General features: G+C 41.5%; 1 protein-coding gene across 8 annotated transcripts in view; it reads right to left on the bottom strand.

Annotated features, from left to right (window-relative positions):
- Positions 1-18,800, bottom strand: part of LOC146708883 (band 4.1-like protein 1) — a 102,351-nt gene extending 83,551 nt beyond the window's left edge. For 7 of the 8 annotated variants that reach the window (XM_085455744.1, XM_085455746.1, XM_085455748.1 and 4 more), the window contains exon 1: positions 18,630-18,800. The gene's annotated coding sequence lies outside the window, so the exon portion shown is untranslated. The remainder of the gene's footprint in view (positions 1-18,629) is intronic. The other variant, XM_085455751.1, reaches the window with a different exon arrangement.
- Between the last annotated feature and the right edge of the window lie 244 nt (positions 18,801-19,044).

Raw genomic sequence — 19,044 nt, 5'->3', positions numbered from 1 at the left:
CATGAAAAATGAAAAAAGAGCAGCCAACAGGGTTAGAGAACATGGCATGGGCGAGTTGGTGTGAGTTGAAAAAAAGTAAAAGTATACGATTACTGTAATCGGACTGAATGTCCCGGTTGAGTCAACTTGCTGCTCATTCTCTGAATTAGCGCATCTATTCCCGCTGCAGCATGATGACTGGACGTGAATATGAATTAGAGTTACACAAACACAGATCCTTGTCAGACTTCCTGATAAAAATCCGTCGCCGTTTCATCCGGCCTCTCCGATGGTACATTTTTCCTGATGCTTCAAGAGTCAAATTAAATATGAACACTTCGAGCCAAGAAAGATTTCTTCAATGAAAGAAAAAAATGGCACTTGAGACATGAAATATTCAAAATGTTGATGTAATAAATATGAATTATGAATCGAGTTTTCAGGCAGAGCGCTGAGGGATTAAGTGATGACACAAAGCAACACAGAAGAGTGAATGATAATGGCCCTGCCCTGCTATAACCACCCATGTACATTTGTTATTGTGCATGTGGCTGCAACCACAGTGAGGGTGTATCGATCGCTCTGAAATGTCATCCAGACAGCACTCTGCCTTTTTTCCCCTTGTTTTGGAAACTTGTTTATCTTTTTAAACATTCTAATAGCAACACAGAAAATCTGAGCTAAAACTATATGGAGGCGGATGGAACAGCAACAACACCGTCTGGAGATTAGACCAGGGGTGGGCAATCTCAGTCCACGAGGGCCAGTGTCCCTGCAGATTTTAGATCTCACCTTGGGTCAACACACCTGAATCACATGATTAGTTCGTTACCAGGCCTCTGGAGAACTTCAGGACATGTTGAGGAGCTAATTTAGCCATTTAAATCAGCTGTGTTGGTTCGAGGACACATCTAAAACCTGCAGGGACACCGGCCCTCCTGGACTGAGATTGCGCACACCTGGATTAGACCCTTATTTTACAAGAAAAAACACTTAACTATATACAGCCCCATATATGTGATAAAGACATATGTCTCATTAATCACATATTGTAAAACGTTAACCAAAAATGAAAATACAACTGGCCTGCTGTGCTGTACACCCAGACTGATATATGAGTTTAGCAATATGAGCACTAGGTGATGAAACTGGCATCTGCATGAAGAATCTAGTGCAAGGATTTAGCTTCGTAACACCCAAATATATAGGTGTGTGTGAGTGTGTATTGTGTATGTTTGTGTGTATTCACACAAGACCAAGTGCTAGCTGTAGAAAAAGCCTGACAGTAGTTCTTGCTGCCAAGGGTGGCACAAGAACTGCGCAAACAAGTATTGCATTTAGGGGACAACAATTTTTTTCACAACTAGGTTTAGATCATCTCTTTTCCGTTAAGAAATTAAATTATTTTAAAACTCCATCGTATTTACTTGGGTTATCTTTGATAATCAATTCGCCCTGCTAGCGCAGAGCATTATCATTCCCAACACGTAACATAGCGATGATTTGTCACGCCCCTAGCCGTCTCATAGTAATGCAAAAAGTACCCTTCCACATCCCTAAGAAACGCTCTGCGTTATATTGAATCCCATATAATGCTGCTCATGTCAGTAACACACACTTGGAGCAGAGGCTCCAGCCATAACCTTAATCTTAACCATAACCAAAGTGTTTTCCAAAGTGATTCAGGGTCAGAATGTGAGACACATTTATAGATTCATTTCAACCAGATCTCGCGCCTCCAAACGCGTCACATTCGTCGGTATGTTACGCGTTGGGATGAGAACATGTTTTCTAGCGGCTATCTGTGAAGCTCAGGTCCTCTATCAGAGACCTGGGAGCTTGAGGGTCCTGCACTGTATCTTCTGGACAGAGATCTTGGATGTTGTTCCTGGGATCTGCTGGAGCCACTTGCCCAGTTTCGGGGTCAGTCCCCCCAGTCCACCACTGTTTCCTTTACCCTCCACATCTTCTCGAGCTCCTCTCTCAGCCGTTGGTATTTCTCCAGCTTCATGTTTTCCTTCTTCCTGATGCTGCTATTGCTTTGTATAGCTACATGTATTACTACAGCCATCTTCCTCTCCTTGTCCACCAATATTATGTCCGGTTGGTTAGCCATCACCAGTTAGTCTGCCTGTATGTAGAGATCCCACAGGATCTCAGTTCAGTCATTCTCAACCATGCCAGTGTCTGTGTCCCATTTTGACATCCGGACTTCCAAGCCAAACTCGGCATAGATGTTCCTGTATACTATGCCAGCCACTTGGTTATGGCGTTCCATATATAGGTGCAAGCTGTTCAAGAAAATATTGAAGGCCCTCCTTTCACACTGCAGAGACAAATACGGTCTAATTCTGTGGGAAACGACACAATATGATCCTTTTTTTACACCGTGGTGTGATATTTAAATTGCTTAATAGTTCGTTAAGCACATTGCTGAAAAGTTAATGAGCAGTAACCTCATCTCATTTTTTTGACTTCCAAATTGTAATTCATTGTAACTGTAATTTTATTTATTGGTAATTAATCATAAGCAATCATAATTAATGGCAATTAATCAAAATGCTGCAGCTGGACAGAGCATGATGAACTATTTCCTCATTTATGCTAATATAATCCAACTTGCTCTTAGTTATGCATTCATGTTTGAGAGGATACTAAACGAGGACACAACGGGATTAGCCCCATACTTTTATAGGTGGAAGAAACTACGGCTCTTCGGTGGAAAAGGTTTTGCACATGTGTGTAGTTTGTGTATTAATAAGCTGAGGAAGATTACTGTGCTTTCCACATTTATGATGTTTCTGCCATACCTCCCCCATTAGGGGTGAAGAAACTTGATATACAAGTGTAAAAATACATTTTGTAGATAAATTGATCATATTTTTCTGTATTTCTTCAGAGGTGTGAGTGATAGTCCAAGCTTGTTGTCACACTAATTCCACGGTTTGGGAAACTAAACTACTTCTGCTGGTGAATGATGACTGGCTTCTTGGGAAAAGCTCCTGAAACTACAGGCTACAGGCTTGAAAACCAATCAGTGACACTGACAGACAGCTAGTGGCTCAAATCAGGATGCTGTCAACTCGCTGTTAACAAGCAAAGTAGAATTAACTTGACTAATGGTTAGCAGTAGTTCTCCAGACACAGAATAAGCCTTATCAAGCAGCTCCCAAAATGAACAGTAAGTGACCAGAAGCACTGACTTATCAGCCTTAAATGCTGTCCAAATCGCTAAACAAACATTAGCCTGGGCTACTCTGTCAAAGCTGAAAGAAGCTGTTAATAAGAGGTGTCAGATTAAATTAAACCCTCGATTTACGTCGTTTGCTGCTGTTTCCCGATCAGCTCCAAGGAGTTTCATTCTGAGTAAAGCCTGCCCTGTGGGGGAGAGTAATTTTATATTTTGGAGAAAAAAAAGTCACGCCTGATTTGTTCTCATTGTAAACAAGTAAGGGACTAAATATGTGGATATGCTGGTAAAAAGCAACACCGCCTGCTACCAAGGAACAAAAAAACACATAATTCTAGCAATGTTGTGACGGTGCACTGCTTCACTCCCACATCTGTTATGCAACATGCAAACCACAGTGAGCACTCATGTGTGGAGTGAGCACTCAGTTCAGAGCAATAAATTGGAGCAAAGACAATAACCTGGCGTTTCTCTGGTTTTTATTGTTTTCAAATTTCATATTCCTCTACACTAACAATTTCCACCGCTTCCTCTTTTTCTTCTTCTCTTCTTATCTTTTTCCACATTTGCAAGCAAGTGGAAGTTCGAATAAAACACCTGCCAGCTTTAACAAAAACGTAGAAGAAACATACCTTATCTGAAAAACACTGATGCTCCTTTCCTGTGTCAAACTTAGTCTGGAGGATTAAGGAACCATTTAGTCTTAGAATGAAGCACTGAAATGTTTCTCTCTCTGCAGCTGAAATGTGGCTTCAATTCCAAAATAATCAACAAATATTAACAAAAATAAAATTCCCCACTCGCCCCTGCAGGCGGTCTATCCTTCAAGCTCGGGGCTTCTACCAGCGGCCTGGGAGCTTGAGGGTCCTGCGCAGTATCTTAGCTGTTCCTAGGACTGCGCTCTTCTGGACAGAGATCTCCGATGTTGATCTGCTCAAGCCACTCACCTAGCTTGGGAGTCACTCCACGTAGTGCTCCGATTACCACGGGGACCACCGTTACCTTCACCCTCCACATCCTCTCGAGCTCTTCTCTGAGCCCTTGGTATTTCTCCAGCTTCTCATGTTCCTTCTTCCTGATGTTGGTGTCATTTGGAACCGCTACATCGATCACTACGGCCGTCCACCATTATCTGTATCTTGTGTACCCACAGGATCTTAGCTCGGTCATTCTCCACCACCTTTGGAGGTGTCCCCCATTTTGACCTCAGACTTCCAGGTTATACTCGGCACAGATGTTTCTGTACACTATGCCGGTTACTTGGTTATGGCGTTCCATGTATGCCCTGCCAGCTAGCATCTTGCACCCTGCTGTTATGTGCTGGATTGTCTCAGGGGCATCTTTACACATCCTATATATATATTTTTTTTTTTTTCCTTCTCTATTTTCCTTCACACATAATATTCATTCGTACTAACAGCATTTCAGTCAGTGCCAATCCCCTGCTGCTACACTGACAATCTGTAACAAAATCCACTAGGACTATATTGTGTTCCTGTCCATTACGAGAACTACGTACTTTGTGGTTGTCAAGCCGATAAATGTGTTTATATAGCAAAATTCAACACAACAGTTATTGACCGAAGTGCTGCACATCATCATCATCATCATCATTTAACAAATAATGCACTACCAATAAAAGTAATAATGTAAAAAATATTTTAAAAGTGAAACAAAAAATACACTGGGGAAAATGACACAGAGAGTGAAATAGAAACTGAAAAGGCCAGAGAGGGCTCTGAATACTGATAGCAAAGGTAGATAACCTAATGTGAAGAGTGAAGGAATTCCAGAGGTTTGGAACTGCAACTGAGGATGCCTGGAATTTTTTTTCATAGGACTGAAAATAGGAATGCAATGATGGATAGAGCAAGCCCATACATGTGATCAACAACATTTTCAAATCGATCCTATACTTCATAAAGAGTCAGTGTAATGATTTAAGTACAGGCAAACTATGATCATGCTTCCATGCACCATTCAGCATTTTGAATCAACTGTAAGCGTAATATTAGTGCTTTGCTCAGTCCAACATTTAACAAATTGCAGTAAGTTAATAAAAACATGAATGACGTTTCCAAGGTTGTTAACAGACAAAAACCTGAAAGGCTGTAGTAACTGATTTGATCTTTAAGTCAAATTTTTAAAAAGGAATAAAAAAAACACTGATACTCTTTACATGAGGTGTAAAATGTTAAAAAATAAGATTTGAGTTTTGGTACAATTAACTGTCTGAACTGAATCACTAAAGCTTCATTTTTGTTTTGATACATGTAAAGGATATATTGTGAGAGCCAAGTTTTAACCTCAGCTGAACAACAGTTTAACAACCTTCCTGAGAAGCTGGTGTCTGGTTTAAGTGGCAGGTAGCATAAAAGTAGTAAGCAACACAACGTTTTTTGAATATAGTGATAGTTTATACAGTGAAAACAAAACAAAAACAAAACTGGCCCAGAATTAAACCTTGAGGTACACCGCAGGTTAAGGAGAAGTTGCTGTTAGGAGAGTAGATGTGAATGCTGACAAAAAGGAGCCATGAGTAAGGTAAGACTTGAATCAAGTAATGGCAGAAATACAATTACATCACTCAAGGCTGATTTGTGCTCCACTGTACTAAATACACCAGTGACATCCAGAAGTATGAGGACAACAGAGTCAATGACTCACGCAAGGTCTTTGAAAATTCTTAAAAGAGTTGATCCTGTGCTGTGATGAAATTTAAAACCAGACTGAAAAATCTCAAAAATATTGTTTTTATATAAGAAAGATTGCAGCTGCAGGTAAACATTTTGTCCAGTACTTTAGAAAGAAAGAGCTGGGTAAAATATGATGGCTCTATAAGGTCAAAATGTGTCGTCCTTATGAGAGGACTGTTGCATGTTGAGAGAGTAGGCTGGCACTGTCAATTGTTTAGTGACAGGGACAATTGTTCAAATTGATGGCCCTCTTATGTAGAAACCTGTTAAAACAGATGAGAGGAAAACTTATCTGATTTATACGTAATAGTTGTTGACTTATAAAGATATTACTTAGGACTGAAGGTGAGACAGGCACAGAGTGGTCCAGTACAAGATGGATCATTATTGTAAAAAGTGGCCTTAATTCTAAGAGGGGAGATCTTATCAAAAAAACAATTTTAGGGAAGGTGTCATACAGTGCAGGATAGATAAAGCAGGGGGCAGAGGGTTAAGCACAGAACTAACTGAACTGTGGAGGAGTGCTTAAGATTACTTAAGACTGTAAAACTATTTAAAAACAGCATTTTTACTCTCTTATCTCACATTTCTAAATAGAGTTAGTTATCAGTACTGATATCAGCTGGCAAAACAAACCTTTCAAAGGAGTGGGAGGTATGGTTTAATTGATTAATTTTACCCTTTTTAATTTTAAGCCATGAAATCAAATCCCTGTGCAGTGTTAGTCCGTTAGGAAATGACATGATACATATTCCCCGTGGAACTGTGCAACATTAGGTAATCTAAAGAGAGAGTCATTAGAACTTGAAAAATATATTTTCTAACGTAAACAAACACAATGTGGTTTGTGCTTTTCAGCAAAACTGGCAACTCTCTGTGCCATGAGCCTAGCATTCATCTTAACTTTATTAAATCTTGCGCTATCCAGAAAGACAGTTCATTGATTTGTATACTCCCACCCATGTAATTGAGCATTGCGTGGCACATCCGACATACTGTTTTACTTTTGTCCTTACCATCAGGGTCATACGTCACATGAAGACCAAAATAGTTCCAAACGACAGATCAGAATGAGGGTGGGGGAGGTTCAATTTGCCATGTTGCAACGAGCTTAGCTTCTGTCTTGCTAGCTTGCACTGCGCTCAGTGGATCTGCGCTTGACAGTGCAGCCTAGGCGGAGTAGTCGAACGCAGATCCACTGAGCGCTCAACACAGACAGCATCGTCAGAAGAAAAGTTGATAAAATAAATTTTAAAAAATGTATTGTTCGATACAAATGCGTACCGAACCGAAAGCACTGTATCGAACGGTTCAATATCGATACGAGTATCGTTGCACCCCTAATATATATATATATATACAATATATATGTATATATATTGTGTATATTCCCCATCACTTTTAGAAAATGATTTAAGAATATTGTTGGAAAGTGGGTTCTTTTTTCTTTTATACATAATTTTTGTGGTACAAAAATGAACCACATTAGTGAATTTGAATATTTTTGATTTTAACAATAGTGAATTTGTATGATCAATAAACAGCATTATAGATGATCATTATGGCCCATTTTTTTACACTGTGGACAATGATGACTTCTAAGTACTGCCACAAATACTAATACTATATTTAACAAACTTAACAAGTCCTGAAAATGATTGTTCAATCAATCCCATCAGTCTATCTGCAAGAAACACCTGCAGGGATGATACTGTGCCATGGTCACCGGTTTGAGCACTGCCCCTCTGTTCTTACAACTCCCTCATGTGCACTGTTCGGGTTGTTAACCTTGTCCAGCCCAGGTGCTACGGGAGCTTTCCCCTCTGTTCACACTTACACTGAGCAGTGACCATTTCAGTGGAGGGCCACAAGATCAGCAGGGACTGAAAAAGGAATTTCACCCAGAAAAAGCGAGAACCAGTGGGCATACATCCAGTCCCCAGCTCAACTCTACTGTTTGTATAGAGCCATTCATCTCCTTATTAGGATCAGTCTTAAGGCTGAAAGGAAACTACAGGACTCCTCTGTGTTATTGGTGTCAGTGTCAGAAGGTTTGTAAAGATGCTGAACAAGGCGCTCAGTGCTATTTGTTTAGGTATAGACAGGGACAGGCACAGAGATACAGGCACACATTTTAGACTTGTCTTTAAAACTTTTTTAGCCAGAATCATCCTTTTGCTAAAGACTGCTACTTTGCAGACAATAGAGTGTGGTTTGCTAAATGGCAGCTGAAAGCCAACACCAATCGTCTTAATCTGTACACCGGAGTTTTTGGCAGGGCTGTGCGTGTTGTTGGCATAGAAGTGCCTGGTGAGATTGCAGCATGAAAACTGCTACCAAAGGGACATTGAACATAGCATCAATTATAAACGAGCCTCTCATTACCGCTGCCAACATAAAAACAACAGAGGGAAAATAAATCGATGGATGACAAAGAATCCATGAATGATCAGTACGTGCAGAGTCAAACGCATTATGCCAGCAAAAAAAACAACAACAAAAAGCTCTGAAACTGTGGAAGAATGAAAGAAAAGCCTCCAGTTATATAAAAAACACTTTCTGACTATCACAGAGGGAGCTGCTGATGCCAAAACAGTGAGAGGTTTCCATTACTGAGGAACAGCCTTACAACTTTATGAGTGCAGGTGGGGGAGAGAAGTGAGAGTGCTGTGCGGGGAGAGATAACGATACAAATGCATGAGTGATCAAAAGCCAACGCACAGCAGTTTCAAGCAGGAGTGGACCACTCTAAAATACAACAACATTTCATTTCCTTTACAAAACGCTGCTGCTTGTTGAACAGAATGACAAGGAGTAGTTGCTGTACTCTGAGTTTGGCACCGACGGACACGGATAACTGCTGCAGAGATGGGCCCGCTACAGACTGGAGCGCCTGCTGATTATAAATCAACAACAATATTAAAGAAGTGCGAGCCATACTAGCACACCAAGGAACAAGACAGGAAACTACATTAAAGAACATGCACTCAAGTCAGCAATGTTGGACAGGCAGAAGTAATAGAAGAAGTTTACAGTTACCTCACTAAGAGCTAAAACTTCAAAGCTAGAAATTAGCTTAACTAGGTAGTTAATTAAGCTAACCCTGAGCTTAAAGAATCTTTAAGTAAAAATTGACTTGTTCCTGTTCCTGTACGACACCAGTGTTAATAAGTTATACTGTAATGATGAGACTGAATGGAGACATCAGTTTCGTGTTTCTTTACTCAAACCAAAAGTAAAAAATGTAGCATGTAAGTATACGCAGGAATATAATTTTAGTGAATTTTTCACAAAAAATGACGACAGGCTCAAGATAAAGAAAAAGTATATTCATGTCATTCAACAAACTTATTAGAACTTTTATCATTTTAGCTTAGTGTGACAGTCATTAGTGCACATTGCTGATATTTACAGTCACGCTACCTCCTCGTTTCTTGTAACCAAAAATGTAGGTTTCCTGACAAGTATAAGATTGAACACAATGAGAGAAAGCATGTCAGCCCTCAATTTCAATTCAATTTTTATTTATATATTGCCAAATGACAACAATAGTTACCATAAAGCATTTATACTGTAAGGTAAAGATTCTAAAATAATCAGATGACCCCATGTGAGCAAAACACTTGGCGAAAGTGGGAAGGAAAAACTCCCTTTCAACACAATGACACCTCGCTAGGCTCAGTGAGGGGCGGCTATGTGCCGCAACCAGATAAACGGCAGTTTGTGATGAAGTAAAAAATCAGATGTGACAAAGAAGAACTCCCGGTGCAGCACAGGTGAAATATCTTTGCTGTTAGCATTTTTCCATGCTATGCTAACTCTCCTCCTCCATTACTGCTGCCCGTTAGACAACAATACCCCACCAGCTTTTTTTATTTTGTTTCATTCATATCAGTGCATGTAATTTTATTCATGTTCAACTATACTATTACCTTGTTATGAATAAAATATTAAAGGCATTACAGAATATTATTATATAGGTATTGTCTAGGTTCTCTGTTGGTTACATAACAATCTAGAATAAAGTTCAGACTAAACATCTGGACTGAATTAATCAACAACTGCGTTACAAAGTAATGTCAGAATACAAAGAGAAGGTAAAGCAGTCATAAAATGAACACTGTGACTCATAAATCCTCACAGTATGTGCAGAAACGTGTTTCACCTGTATGAAAAAAGGTGGGTGGGAGATAAAGCAAAAGCTCAAAGTAAGCACTGCCAACACTTAAGGTGAATGTATCCACTTTTTCAGCACAGCTGTGCAAGTAGACACTTGATCCTCTTTGAAACAATACCTACCTGTAAAGGTGTGCTTGAAAACAGTCAGAAGGAAAACGTACCTTTCTGTACATCATTCAACAGCAAATTAATATCATATCTTATTCTTTTGTGGAAAAAGTAGCTAAAGCCCCCCTTTAAGAAAAAAAGCTACAATTTTTCATAACCTCTAACTTTTTTCCATGTATAATTCTATCAGTTCACAGATGTTTAAGGGTTTTACTGTATGTCTCCACCCAATGATCAATTCTAATCAGGGCTTTGAGCCTTTCCATTAGCTTCCATTTCTTCTTTTAGAGCCACTCCTCAACGGGTTAGTGCGGTCTGGATCATCTTCCTGTTGAAAGGTCTAAGCACTTTCTGATCTGATGCATAGCTCATCGCATCTCGCTCCCAGTGTTTGACTGGGCCGCTCCCACCTCTATGTTTCAGTTATCATGAGTTCCTTCTCCTGGAAAGCTGTATTTCCTCTGGGCAAACACGGTCTATTATTACTGTGGTCAAACAACTCTATATTTTGAGATTTCTTTCATTTGAACAGCTATGACTGCTGGCTCGCCACACAGATCAAATCTGAGCAGTCGTTTACACTTTGATACCAACTGCTGCAAGAGTTACATGTAGATCCTGGCATGTTTTAGAGCTTTTGGAGATTTCTTTTTGTGTCTTTTGCTGTAGCTACTGGTCTTTTTTGCCTTTTTATGTATTTAAGTGACTAAAAAATGTGTGTCAACTTTTTTGTGCAATTTTTTTCAAAGAGATCAAAATCCTTGCCTGTTTAAATGTGTCAGGAAAGCAGTAGACAGACCATATGAAGTGCCTGCATGTCTCAGTGTAGGATGGTGTTTACTCTTGCTTTAAAAAAAAAATCAAAACTCTTAATGAATTTGCTCTGAAGATCTGCACAACTTCTGTACCTACTAGGAGTCTGCTACAGCCGTCAGCTGTACAGTACAGCCAATACAAACTGCATTTATCTATTCATTTATTCCCACTGCATGCCACAAGGCAGTCATACTTAAGCTCACAGTCACAAAACTCACTGTGATGGATTCTCCATCATAACTACATTTTAAGTCTAAAAGCGGATCATTTTATTATGTGCATAAGTTACTGCTACTGATGGCTGCGTGGAAGATGTGACTCATGCATTGAGTAATTTTAAATATGGTACGCTTTGCAACGTAAATACAAAGTTTACACATTTTGTAGCAAACTGACAAAAATAATGTAAAATATAGTATGACTGATGGCAAAACAATTTAATCATACGGTCCATTTAGAGTTGTTTTATAGCTTTCCATTTTATCACAAAGTCTTCCTTTGCAGATGAAAGTATAGATGTTCAAATTTCAAGTAGTCTGAGTCCTTCGGTGCCTTTAGTTTTATGTTTAATAGCTCAAAGTTCTGATTGAAAGTTCAAGAAGAAATAATAAAAAGGAAAACCTCAATATCACAGGAAGTTAACTAACTTGATGATAGGCTCTGATTAACATGAAATGAAATCCTTTCATTTCATTTAAGCAGTGCATTTGGCCAATAGCCAATTCAGATACTAATATTTTTGTTACATATTTATCATTCATGCCAAAAAACAGTTTTAGCTTGTCATGATACCGTTTCTAAACATTTAGCCAGTTTACAATTGACGTGAGAGGTTAAACGGGACTAACATGAGCCAATACCAATAATTTGGCATGATTAATCACACGACACGGTCCAAACAGCTACCGAATGGACTCTACAAAAAGCCCATTAGCTAAAAAAGGATTTGTGACAGAAGAAAATATGTGAAGCTGAAGAGGTTTCTCGGTTGTGATATAAAAAAAGATGACGTCATGAATAGGATTTGATGTAAGAATAAGTACACAGCTCGCATGCTTTGCCACAGATTTTCTCTGTGTGTACAGCGCAGTACAGTTGATCCTTCACGAAGCTCCAAAAGCAGCAACACAAACAAGTCGGTGCAACAAACGTATGAACAACTCAGAAAAACACACACAAGTGTGTCACGTGTTTCCGCAGCATAAACTGAGAAGTGTAAACACACACTCTGTAACCAAGCATGACTGTACACAGTGCAGAGTAATGACTGTGCCTGGATCTGCCTTCCGACCTGTCCGACCAGTTTAAAAGCCACACAATGGGCCCGAAGGCAGTGGGAGTCGTATGTGCGCCTACTGTACTCCTCCACAGACCACTGCAACAAACAGCAGCAGCAAGACCCTCAATAAACATATTTTCCAGCACGGAGGACCACTGGGTGATACCCAGCAAGAAGACAGCCAAACACAGCCTGCCTGCAGACTACGCCCACCTGCTTCACTGGGCATTTGGTGCACAATCCTCTTCAGTTTAATTATCAGTGAAATATAATGTAGACATCAGAGTGTACCTACTGTCCTTAGCTGAGCTGTATATCTCGTTAACCACGCACCAGCAGCAGCAACATTTTAATCACTGAGCACTTGGGCCAAATGCAGCCTTACTTTACCTGCAACGTGCAACTTAATCATGCTCGAAAATTATTTTATGCAAATCACCTCATCTGTATTTTGCTAAGCAGCAGTAAGCAGGCTATTGTTGTGATTCTTATTTTACTTTTTGCAACCCTAATCTCACCTAATCCTCTTTTTAGGTCTTGATTTATGAATTTATTAACAGTTTGCACAGAGATCGACCTTGGCACCGACTATTTTTTCCTCGTTTTACCGGATTTTTACACGGAAAACTCAGACGATCCCGCTCAGCAATCACAGGGAGAAATGAACAAAGATCAATAGCGGAATTAGCCTTCCTCCACAACTGTTGAATGCAACGGCTCTAATTAGGTGAAGCGGCCAAAAGGAAACAATAGCTGCTGGCCTGGTTTTTTGGAAGAGGCCAAAATAGCTGGATAAAAGTATTTCCACAGCAGACCTCAGCGAAGGCGGAATAATCAACCTGAAAAGAAGCGGCTGCTGTTCACCGCCCCACATGAACCAACTTTGCCTGTAAAATATATTTTTCCTTTACTGTGGGGAGGCAAGAAAAAGCAGCATTATGGGATATCGTGAGCCAGATCAAAGCCAGACAACAACATGATGAGTCTCATCCTTCAGAGGCAGGGGATTTGTTCAAGGGAGGCGGCAGCGAAGAGGGATCAAGGGAGACGAGCGCGGGTATGCAAAGAAGAGGAGGAAAAGGAGCAAAAAGAAGGACAACCTGCTGAGTCACTGCAATCATGAGGCTGAGGCGAGCTGAGCCACAGCTGCTCAGGGTGAAGCTAAGAATCCCCCCCACCTCACCCCCTTTAGAAGGACAAAGTGATGCTTCTCATCGCCGGGGAGGGAGGACACATGTGACCGAAGGTGGGAAACAGAAGAGCGACATAAAACTGTCTTACGGCATGAAATAGCTCCTCCTTCTTTATTCTCACATCTGAGGGCAACAGAATGATGCAACTGGAAGAAGGAAATAAATCGCTAGAAGCTGTAGAAAGCTAAAAAACGCGGCCTTGATCAGACAGACAGCAGCAGGATATAACTGGCTTAAAATGAGACCTGTGTCATAAAGACGGGGGACGACCAAATAAGTGTCGACATTGCTGCTGGCAACCCCGAGACAGACTGTGAAACAATGATGTTCCAGTCTGAACCCTAATAATATTCTGACAGGACTGCAGTGGACGCTACAATCTGATGAGGCTTAATTCGATCCCCATTAAAAAAACAAATCACGCAACCACTGCAATTATGTTGTCAGACTCAGTGGCAGTAATGTTGTGTTATCCTCTTTTGTTTTTTTTCCCCAAATCAAGCTGACAAAAGAGTGTGTAAAACAGGAGAAGATTCCCTCTCTGTGCATATTGGCTAAACAAACACACATCTGCAGAGTGCTGCAGGTACTGCTGTACCTCTAAAATTACAGCTGTATCAGCCCACAATCAGTAACACAGTACTACTCATCTCTTATCAGGTATCAGGCATTAGACACACGGTGTGTAGGCTATGCTCGATTTGCATGTGAAAGTAGTCAGCATTCTAGTCAGCATAGGCTTGAGATTGGACAAAAATGACATCTTCCCAGTAGCAAAGCCAAAGTATCTTGATTGTGCCCCTTGTGGCTGGTTGTATTATAGGTCATAAATACCTCTCTCTATTGAGCCGATGAGACATGAGAAAATAAATCCCCAAACATGATCTCTTACATATCAGATTCACGTTATTATAGAGCTCTCCTTGGATTTTTTAGCAGCCTTTAGGCTTTTTTTCTTTCATCTGTCTGAAAGAACAACACTATAGAGTCACTAGTAGACAGTTGTGTGCTCTTATTTTGAAAGTTCAGTCACTACTAACCATTTACCTATTCACGTGGTCCTTGATATCCTTCTCCTGTCTGATAACCCGTGGACGTGAGAATGCTAGACGTCACTCTGACCTGGAGATCAGCTGTGAGCTGCATGGCCACTCACTCAATCTAGCAGGTGGGGAATGGCTTAATGTGCCACTATGGTGCACTCGCTGAGAGGCAGCTGCAATCCACGACCTTGGAGTTAGAGTACAGAGACTCACTGAAGAGGAAGATGGCATTACTGATTCAATATTTGTCACATACTATTTCCCATTTAACATTGTTGCTCAAAAGCACATTTCAACCAATAATTTGTAGCTTGCACGTGAGCTCCTGCCAGACTACTTTCTCCACAATAGAATCCAAATCAAAAACACTGCACATTAAGGGCTTCTTATTATATACTTCATGTCAAATTTTACTTTGCATCTTTTATTTGATATTATAAAGCATCTGATGTTGTCATGACTGACAGCAGTGATTGACAGCTGCTCTGAACTAAGTAGTTACAAAGTAACTGTCAGACCAACGTTCAGAAATTGTGCTGAACATCAAACTGCACTTAATAAAACTCTGAGGGATACGTGGCATTTTCACCATTCTTAATCTTCATAAGAACTATCGCCCAAATGATTTATGGGGTGTTGATATTATCATCTGATTAAAGCTATTTGCTGATCTGGGTGACTGATAAATGAAAATGTAAAACGCAAAGAAGAAACTGAAGAAACACCCTTCAACCATGTTCTGAGTGTTGACATTGCATATTTTGTCCACCAGTGGGCACTCCCTGTTCCCTACAAACAACAACGAGCTGATCCGAGCACAGTAAATGCGCGTAAATTAGTAAATAAATAACTACACAAAATAAATGCTAGGAAAATGCACTTTGATGTTTGTGTGTAAAAGCAAAATAACATCGCTAACTATCGATATCGCTCTTGAAACACTGTAATCATGGTTCTATATAGAACATCTTACACATCCTCTGATGATGGAATTTGCATCACTTGAACCCTTGCAGACTCACTGATAGGAAGCACCACTAGCATGAAGCTATCTGACGTACTCCATGTCTGAAAACGTAGGAGAGTTAGCACCGCTTTCCATTTGCTGCTTCTGGTTTGAATATTTTGTTTTCATTAACTTTATTATTTTGTAATAATGAATCACAACAGCAATGCTTTTACATTTCAATCTCAGCTTATTTGCTTTTACTTGTGGGTGCAGCAAATCTTTTCATAATGAGAAAGGCACAAATGTCTCCAAATGAGGACTGAGACGACTCTTTGTGCAGTTTTTTTTTTTAATAATGACAGTCATGCTTGTGGTAAAGCATGGCTCAAAGAGTTGGCAGTTCGTCCTGTAACCGGAAGGTTGCCGGTTCGAGCCCCGGCTCGGACAGTCTCGGTCGTTGTGTCCTTGGGCAAGACACTTCACCTACCGCTTACTGGTGATGGCCAGAGGGGCCAATGGCGCGATATGGCAGCCTTGCTGCAGCCTTGCTGCTATATCAGTCAGCGAGGCTGACTGATCGCCCCTGTCAGTCTGTCCCAGGGCAGCTGTGGCTACAACTGTAGCCTCCACCAGCGTGTGAATGTGAGAGTGAATGAATAGTGGAATTGTAAAGCGCTTTGAGGGTCTCGAAAAGCGCTATATAAATGCAATCCATTATTATTATTATTATTATTATTATTATTATCATTATTAAATGATAACTAATGATCAGATCTGTAATCTATGAATACACAAACTTTTGTCTTCCACATCACGTCTTGCGCATGCATACATTGTGCGCCCTTGTGGAGGAGAAATGCAATTTGAATGCAGCCCCACTATTGGTGAAAACAACTACACAGAGAAGCATCTACAGAATGCAAACACTGAACAGCTCAAAGAATCACAGCCAGAAATATCGATGCTGTTACACTGAAGGTTGATGCATCCATGCTTTTGAAGATTATAACACTGAAGGTTAGAGAAGGAAGCATTTAGATGAGACGGGTAGGGTCGGGGTCAGGGTAGTCTACACAAACACAGAAGTGCAAATACATTTCTGTGTGCGTGTGTGTGTCTGGGATCGGTCCCTGGAGTTCAGCAGGCAGGAAGAGACGTGACCACACTGGCCAAGCTACAAAAACACGACGGGTCAAAAAACATTTAGCTAGGCCAACAGCAATGACAGCCAGAGTGCAGGACACGCACGCACACACACAGACCCACACAGCCTTGGTGCCTTGTTTATTAATGTTTGTAACATCAGGGTGACCCTGCATAATTATGCAGCATTCCATGTTCCTGTACCAAATGCTAAAGAACATGCAAACTAAAACACGGCTGAAGGAAGATTTGTACTTTAAAATATTCCTCCTCTGTGGCTCTGAGAAGCAAGTAACTGCCCTCTTTTTCCAACAGAGACGTAACACTGAAATAAGAAATGGCTGAGTTCATCCGCAAGTGCCTCCAAAGAGACACAGAGGAGAGGAGGGCTGCTTCAGATGCCTCATACAAACTCATTTGAATTGCAAATGTTGTTAGGCAGCATGCTGGGCTGTGAAATCCCAGCAGTACCCTCGGGCATCACGCACAAACACCGACGTGTGCACATCAGTAGCGAAACTTTGTGTGTACACTACAGTAAAAAAGACAAGACACAGAGAATCGTTGAGTTTGGAGCACTTTCCCATGTCTGAACGTCGTATGATCGCAATTTGATGCAAAAATAATGATGAGCTAGCAGTGCAGAAACTGGTGCTGAGATGAGGTAATGGCTCCCCTGCAGGTAGGAGGCGTGGGGGTGGGGGTGTTTGGTGAAGGAAAAGAAGAAGAAGAAGGAGGAGGAGAAGAAGCATCAGGTGATGCTCGGAGGGAGGCTGGCTGGCAGGCTGATTAGGCAAGGCTGACACAGCAGGAGCAGGAGTGTGTCTGATGTTAACGACATAGATGCGGTGTGACAGCAGGCCTGCCAGCTGAGGCTGACGGTGCATGTGCGGCCTGAAGAAATGTGTTGACAAAGTGCCATAAGCACACCTGTATGGGGGCAGGGAGCAGGCCAGGAACCCTGCAGAGGGGACTGTCTGACTTGCACAAATTTAAGGATGACAAAATCAATAGGAAGAGGTTATAAACATTTGGAAATATCCCTTTGCATCAGCTGTTAACAACTCAATCGGCATGAAACATCAAAGCTATCAAATGTCATTGGGAAAGCCATGCAAATGCTGAAAGATTCCTACTAAAGCATCCTGAAGGCAAGTCCTTCCAACTCTCCAACCAAGTCCACATAACTAGTGAAAGCCAGAGGGCAGGGGGGCGAAGGTGAGGTCACTTCCATAACGTGACCTGCCTCAGTGTTCACCTCTGCGGCCAAACTGCCTTCATAGTTTTCACTAAAGTCACTGTTTCAGGCCACAGCACTGACAGAATCACTCACTGTGGGTTTTACAGCATTAAATGCACTGTACATCCCCTCCACTTTGTTTTGGAAGCTAAATATAACTGCTTTGTGTGGGTAAGCCAGAGGTGTTGATGGGAGGCAACATTGTGCAAGTAACTCCTCTGTGTGTGTGTGTGTGTGTGTGTGTGTGTGTGTGTGTGTGTGTGTGTGTGTGTGTGTGTGTATTTGTCAGGGTGGCTGTTGCATAAGTGCTGATGGGTGCATTTGAGAACGAACAGACTTAAACAAGAGAAGATCCAGTTTGCCCTGACAGGCTGAGACACAAACACAGAAGGCGATTTTGTTCTTAAAGCAGCAACTTTTAACTTCAGGATGAAAACATCACGTATATATAAGAGAGAGAGGGAGGGAGGGGCTGCCTGGCTGCAGGCTTGCAGCTCTGATACCAGCGGGCGCAAACAACTCGCTCCTGCCCCTGCTCCATTCCCATAATGTTATTCATCCCTCGGCAGAGGACGGCGCAGGCAAGCGGGCATAGTCCGTGCGCCTTCTACAATGATCGCTTCTACGTGAAGTAGCTGCAGCTTGGATAAAAGCCCCCGTCCCCTCCCGCCCCACTGCAGCACAAAAAGACCGTAACAAGAAGCCGTGATCATACAATTACGTGTGGAAAAGGAAGGAAGCACCAAAGCGCGACATTCAAATAAAAACCAACAGTGTGCTAATTTAAAAAAAAAGATGAAGATAGTCAACATACCCTCCTGTCAGACAGACATCCAGGGGAGGACCATGGATGGTGCGGGCCGGGGGAGTTCGGTCCTGCTCCTGCCGTCGCTTCGTGTTTATTTCCCGGTTTAAGGGGAAGGTGGCGCGTGTGTCTGTGTGTTTATGTGTGTGTGTGTATGTGTGTGTTGGAGTTTTGCCGGTGAAAGGCGTAATGAGAGAGGGAGGTGGAGGAGAGAGAAAGAGGGAGGGACGCTGTCAGATGCAGGGAGGCAGGCAGGAGGAGGGAGGAAGACACGCTCGGGCACATAGCCTGTACTGTCCGCGTGCTGCTGAGGGGGAAGTGCGCAAAAGAAAGGAAAAAAGGGAAAAAACCCCGCTGGTGTCAATCCAGCAAGAACATTTTTAAGCCCTCTCTGTCAACAAGTGATCACATCTGAATAAAAAAG

The sequence above is a fragment of the Copadichromis virginalis genome, linkage group LG5, assembly GCF_057382275.1.
Source record: "Copadichromis virginalis isolate Kocher_CV1m ecotype Utaka linkage group LG5, C_Virginalis_male_GT1.1, whole genome shotgun sequence".
Taxonomy (NCBI): Eukaryota; Metazoa; Chordata; class Actinopteri; order Cichliformes; family Cichlidae; genus Copadichromis; species Copadichromis virginalis.
Note: the sequence above shows the minus strand (reverse complement) of the source record. Positions and strands in the feature narration are given on the sequence as shown.